We start from the raw sequence: 7500 nt of genomic DNA, 5'->3' as shown, positions 1-7500 counted from the left end.
ACATTTTCTCTTTTCAATTGCAACGTTATATTTATTTTGTCATGCATTTATTTGTCTATTGCTGCAAAATCGATCTTATTATGGTGCAGCAGTATTCTACAACAGAACGCTGAAGCATTCGTACCCTCGGGTTTTCCGTTTAAGAGTTGCCTCCCGTGATTTTTAGTGCAATTAAAGGATTTTTTTGTATGGGAGGGTGTTAGGTGCAAAAGTTAGCTCCCTTGCACCTAACTGCAGCATTACATTACATTTTGTTAATTTTATATTATTTTTATTTACTCAATAGTTTTGTAAATGCTTGTCAAGTATATTCGCTTGTAGGGGTTAATACATCCGTTATGTCACAGCAGCCTAATAACATAATACTTTGCATTATTTGATAATGCGTTCGAAGTTCGAATTCCAATTAGGACTCTATAAAATGACACCCCAGTTAAACGATGGGTAGATTTAATTGGCTACACCATCAGTGCCAGTTGTGGTCTTTGACCAGTCTACAGAATCTCCATTAGAGAAGAACGACGCGCGAATCAACGATGGTACCTTTACAAGGTCGCTCGATCTGAGAGAAACAGGAGCTAAATTTGCTTCAATTATCACCCAACCATTTAAAAAATAACTTGGACACATTTGATAATATAGTCGTAGGTACAGTCTGAAAAAAACATTGGATGGTCACAGTTGGAATGACTTTTTAAATTAGAGAAATGTTAAAAAGTTGCTTTAATTTTATAGGTTTTTTTCCGTTGCTGTCTTCGAGAAGGCAGTATATGGGAGTGATATGACATTCTGACATGGAATGGCACCATACTCTTTCTATTCCCGTTTTGTTCGGTGTTATATTATTCAGTGCTGATGACACTGTTTCACGTGGTTTTCAGGAATGCAATTCTCAGCATCTTCTCAGGTTCACGATCCGAATTCATGACTACGTTCACACGTTCGCGTTCGTTTTGTTCAGATCATTTCGAAATATAATGGATTTTTGCTTCCAAATAGAATTCCATTAGAAGTAGACTTACTGTGTTTCGAAATAGCTTTAATTCAAGCATTGAAATACAGCGTGAGGTTTGCTTCATTAAGATTATTTTTATAAATAGTATTGTCTTTTTCTAACTCTAAGTTCGATAAACGTAGAAGAAAACTATACAGTCACGACATTTAGAACTTTTGTGTGTTGTTGATGAATCTTACAGCTGGTTTCTATAAGACATTACTTTGTTGCTCTTAGGATATGTGAAACCTTTCGTTAGCAAATCAAGATTACTCTCACAGGTTACTCCCAAAACTCTGACTGAAGTCAAACATTACGACAACATGTTTTCCAACGCCATATACTGCGCCATTCGCTCTGAGATCTCCTTTCATATACAAACACGGTGCTTAAAAGCACACACCTATATCGGAGGTGAGATGGGTGCCGGAACTAGCAGATCATGTGATTTCCTCATGCTGTGTTTCTTCAGTAGTAGGTATCTGCTCACAGCATATCACTGCCAGCGATATATAGAACAAGAGTGTCTCTTCAGACACCGATGTTGTAAATAGCCTTCAGCCTTATCTTAGATATTAGCGACAGTAGTACAGTACGCTGACATCACCAAGTCTTGTAGTTCCGGTACTCATTCCGGACATTTTCTGCGTGTAATTTTAAACAACATTAGAGAACCAGCCAGGGCAAATGCCCCAGTATTCGGTGTTCTAATAATCTGTTCACGTCACATTGTATATAAAGATTTCTTTTGGATATTAATACTACTTCCGTCGCTAATATTTATTTTTTATTTTTAATATGAAATTCATCAAGAGACAAGAAAAATCCGCAAATGAAGGACAAACATTTAACTGAAGAAAATTGTGCTTCACGAAAAGTTTGATTTTACTTAAACAATCAAGAAACCAGTCGACAACTTCGTCCCCAGCTCTACCATCTTGCATTAGTAAATCTTCAAAAACTAATTTACCTTCATTAAAAGTTAATCAAATTCTCGTTCATGTAAAGCTCTGGCAGCTACCAAATTAACGACCTTTGTTACAACTCTCATCACATCATCGAAATGTTGAAAGCCTATTTTAAACAAAAGTACTTCTTGATGAGTAAAACAATAGGAAGAAACAAGATGATCAAGAGCTTTAATAAATTGCTTTATTTATAAAAATCATCATTTTTGCCTACCATATTAGACGTACCTTCAGCTCTAGCCGCCAAAACTCTTTAACAACAGAGGCACTTATGTCTTTTCCTGACGTGTTTTGAGGCAAATTCTCTAATGTAATCAACTCCTCATGAAAAGAATCTTTTTAAAATTATTGAGCTAAAGACAGCTAGAAGAACCGATGTCGTAATATCAGTGAACCCATCAAGACTAACAGAAAAAATTAGTTTGCTTCGATTTAAATGTCCTCGAATTTGATTTCCTGCGTTAGCGTTCCAATGAAATCCCATTGGGAAGCAAAAATCCATTATATTTCGAAAGGGTTCAGAAAAGAATGAATGTCAACGTGAAGATGTAAACGTAATCCGGGATTTGGGCTGTGAACTTCTGATTTTATGGAGAATTACATTCTTGAAAATCGACGTTCTCCTGTGAAACATTGTCGTTGGCACTAAATGCCTTTCAGAATATTTCTACTTATTGCCAGTTCATTCACACCCTTAGCGTCCTTATTACGAAAGTCTTCAACTAAAAGTGGTGCAGGTTTAACAAAAGCTTCTTTAATAAATTCACCATTCTTTTTCCCTTTTTTTTTTCTGCTTCAACAATACAAGAAATCACAGCTACTTAATGAGAATGTCCTGCCAACAATTGAAACATGTTTTTTGGTTGTTGGGATTATTTCTGTTTTAGCTGTTAGGACACAGACTCATTGTGGTTGACAGCAGGTTCTGTACCCAGGGATAATGCTTAATGTCAAGAAACCTTTTCATGATCTACTCACAACTACATCCTCCGGCAACATCCAAAGAACTATATCACCCGTATCAACAACGCCATATTATTCACCACACCAATCTTCAAACTTTGCTTTTCGAAATAATCTTTTCATAAACAGTTGTTGCCACATTGATAAGAAAGAAGAATTGAGAAAACAAAAAAGGCTGAAATCACGTGTTCGACATATCGTGTTAGCCTATACGAATAACTAATAATACGGTGCTAATTTATTAATATGTAATCGATTTTAAATCTTCTGATTACAACAGAGAGTAATGTGTCCTTAGACAGCACTGAAACACTATAATTTTTTTTAATAATATGTTAAAGTTTAAAAATTCTTTATCAGATTTTTTAATGTATCTATAAAGAGTATCAAGAAGACTGGAGGCGGATCGTTTCAAAATCTGTCACGTGTCACGTGTCAAGAATATCATTGGTTGTCATCACCGTTTTACACAGTCATTTGCTAAACCTAGGAGCCACATCTCTCTCGAATTATACACTATCATCTTGAATGGGGAAGGATTCTTTGGATACTATAATTCTGGATATGAAATACCCGAGAAAATTACGATACGGTCAACTGAAATGCTTTCAATCATAGGTCTGTTAGGTCAATGCCAACTTGAGATTAGACAACAGCGATAATCTTCATACAACATATCTGTGATCCGAAAGCTTCCTCCTACTTTGGATAGTTTGGAATCATCTCTAAAAGTTGTTGACTCCATTGCTTATGAATAAAAAGAAAGTAACACACAACTTAGCGGGTGTAATTACTGGTCATATTCCTACTCCCAATTTACTGGCCATTTTAAGAATGTCATCATATAACATTATACAACAAAACTTTGATAATGACAATGTCAAAGTGAGTTAAATGTGTTACTCGCTGCTGTTGTTGTTGCGTTTTCGTATGTATGTATGTATGTATGTATGTATGCACGTATGTATATATGTATGTATGAATGGTATGACGCATACAATCTGGCCCGAACTTTGGCTTGCTTGTGTTCTTTAATGCCAACTTTGCCTCGTAAATGTTAAGTAAACATATTCCACTAAAAGTATTGAGTACCACTTCTGTTTAACGTTAAATTGTTTTTACTTCATATGAAAAGAGGCGCGCGCACATGCGTATGTGTGTGTGTGTGTGTGTGTAAATTCAGTTACTTCTCCATAAGTCAAAAATAAAAACAAAAAATATGCAATAGAGTGGGTATATCTTTATATTGTCAAACAATCCATTACTGGTTACAGCATATAACTGGTATTCGCGTCGAATACCGCCACTATACAATATGGATGCCAGCACTACCAGTTATAAACCATGCCCACATATATATATATATATATATATATATATATATATATATATATATATATATATATATATATATATATATATATATATATATATTCTATTCATGAATAATGTATCGCAGCTCATAGTGTTGTGTATGTCCAGTATTTTAAGACAATCTAGTGTGGCTGAAGAAGATTTGTTGCAATTTCTATCAAATCGAGAGGCCATGGTTGGCTTGTAAATACAGAAGGGCTAGTCAGTGTGTGTTTGTGCGTCTGTCGCGAATTCCATAAAATAAAGATGTTTATGGTGTAATGTCTCTAGTTATAAAAACGCTGATGTTCCGTGTGAAACAAGCTGACACCAGTCGTATGGCTAACAATTTTATTTTTGTTGATAGATGCTTTGCATAAAACAGATGTTAATCTGGGCTGATCTGTAGTTTTTCACTGAAGATTTAATCCTAATCTTTCTGAAATTAAATTAGGCTGGACATCTTTTATTATAGTAAGTGTGCAACAAAAATCGTCCGTTTGCTGTGAACAGTAAACATCAAAACTTGACATTTCATTCGAATGCAACGCCTTCAGTGTAGCATCTCTCACATTATTTGTTTTATCTTTCAAGTAAAGGCTGTTTGTCATAAATCTACGGTGGCAGAGCCATAAAGATTAGCTCATCACGTGAAACTGGCTCAGGGCAGAGGTTTTTATCTTCTGAAGAATAAGGTCAAATGTGTTGAGAGTTGTAATAATTACTATTGTCATCAAATTAAATTTAGATTCCACATACTTCGTTTACCTGTAGTTTACTGCCAAATCGATTTCGGTGGAATGGCGGGGTGGTGGGGTGCTATATTTCTGAAAAACGATCGGCCAGTTTATAATCTGAGATTCTTTTCCCGATAAAAGGCTGCAGTCTGTCGCTTTTGAAATAGTTGTAGCAACTAATAGTTGTAGCAACTAATAGTTGTAGCAAACTATTTTTATGTGACTTATCTTAATGGTAATTAATCTTAAACTTGAGACAAATATTATTACTCTGCTGTGGTAACTATTTTAGATTTTCTTGAAGGGTGATTAGATCGTTGGTTTGGGTATGATAACGATAAAGAAGAAGAAGAAGAAGAAGAAGAAGAAGAAGAAGAAGAAGAAGAAGAAGAAGAAGAAGAAGAAGAAGAAGAAGAAGAAGAAGAAAGAAGAAGAAGAAGAAGAAGAAGAAGAAGAAGAAGAAGAAGAAGAAGAAAAAGAAGAAGAGACGAAAGAGAAAGTTATTGTTGTTTGACTGTCAGTCAAAGCTAATTGACCGTCTTATGATAAAAGGCGTTCCAGTCATGACTATACCGCCTTGTTTGAGTCTCTAGGAGAACACAATATGATTTGTTCTTTATTTTCAAGGCTTTAAGGTCTAGTTTGAGGGAGATTTAGCCTCTATTTCTAGAAATTAGAGCGAGCACGAACAGGCTTCTTTACCCCTTGGTAAAAGTGAGAGCTCTAAAGTTCTGTAAATGTGTAAAATTTCAAGGCTACGAGGTGCCAGAATCTTTAGTAGACGGGACCAAACATTTAGCGGCATTTCGTCTACCTTTATGTTCTGAGTTCAAATTCGGCCGAGGTCGACTTTGCCTTTCATCCTTTCGGGGTCGATAAACTAAGTACCAGCTGCGTACTGGGGTCGATCTAATCGACTGCCCCCTTTCCAAAAATTTCGGGTCTTGTACCTAGAGTAAAAAAGAAAAGAATTTGATAGGCGAAAACCAGTACCTCTCGACTTTCGGTATTGGTTTGTTTGCCTTCTTGTGATCTAGAAGTTCGGCAAAAGACAATGAAGAAAAAAGTACCGCACTTAATAAAGAAGTACAAGCCTTCGATTCAACCTTTCAATGTGGTGCCCCATCATGGCCGTAATTCAATAACTGAAGCAAATAGAAAAAGTAAACGGGATTAAAACCATCCACGTTGCTACAAATACTAAACATTATTGATCTGGTTTAGTGATCAATCACAAACAATGGTTTCACATTTTGACACAAGGCCAGCAATTCTGGGAGCGGAAGTTTAGTCGGTTGAATTAACCCCAGTACTCAACTGACTTATTTTATCGATCCCGAGGGATGAAAGGCGAAATCGACCTCGGAGGAATTACAGCTCAGAACGTAAAGCCGGACGAAACGCCGCTAAGCATTTTGTCCGGTTCGGTAACATTTTTTTCCAGCCCTCCGCTTTAATCAATCACTAATAATGACATATTTCTACCGTAACAGAAGAAAAAAAAACTTTGCTCCCACCCCATACCGTGACTGGTTTTCCTCTTCAGAAACAGAAAATAATTCAACTCCGAACAGCTGCCGAACATCTATAAAGATCGAGTGAGAACCCCAAAGAAGTTCTCTTCCTACATCTAGAATAATGCTGTTGTTATGCCCATCTCAAAGTGACCAACCCAACTTCTCTAAACACCTACAATTTCCATCTCATAGACACATTGTCTCACCTCTCTCTATCTTTTCGGTAGATGGCACTACATAAGCTTCTTATCCTTGGAGTAAGCCAATCTTATATTACTCAATCTTATCCGACAGACATCGTCTCTCTTCACAAATATTTTCTCACTCCTTCTACCCCCACCACCAGTCCCTTCAGGTTCTAGACTGACCCCTATGCCCAATTCTTCCTCTCAATCACCAGGATTTCCTTCTTGACCATATTTTCCTTGCAGGCAGTGAATTGTAGCTATTCAGGATTAGGGTCCAACAATATCACCCTTACGAATCACTGAAAGAGCATGACACTACGTCCATTTGTCCAAGCAAAGAGCCAAGCATACGTCCAAGCAAAGAGCCTGACGCTACGTCCATTTGTCGACTAACTGGCGCTCCGTCGGTTACGACAACCAGGGTTCCAGTTGATCCGATCAACGGAACAGCCAGCTTAACGTGCAAGTGGCTGAGCACTCCACAGACATGCGTATTCTTAACGTAGTTCTCAGGGTGATTCAGCATGACACAGAACGTGACAAGCCTTTTGAATTCCAGGCACAACTCATTTTTCCCTGCTGAGTGGACTGGAGCAACCTGAAGAAAAGTGTCTTGCTCAATGTCACAACGCGCTGCCGGGAATCGAACTCATGACCTTAAAACCGTAAGCTGAATACACTAACCACTGAGCCACGCGAATTCAGTTATAGTAAATAACACACACACACACACACACACACACACACACACAAACATACGCAAACACGCGCACGTACGCA

Source organism: Octopus bimaculoides, chromosome 8, assembly GCF_001194135.2.
Source record: "Octopus bimaculoides isolate UCB-OBI-ISO-001 chromosome 8, ASM119413v2, whole genome shotgun sequence".
Taxonomy (NCBI): Eukaryota; Metazoa; Mollusca; class Cephalopoda; order Octopoda; family Octopodidae; genus Octopus; species Octopus bimaculoides.
The sequence above is the reverse complement of the archived record's forward strand: the minus strand, read 5'-3'. Positions refer to the sequence as shown.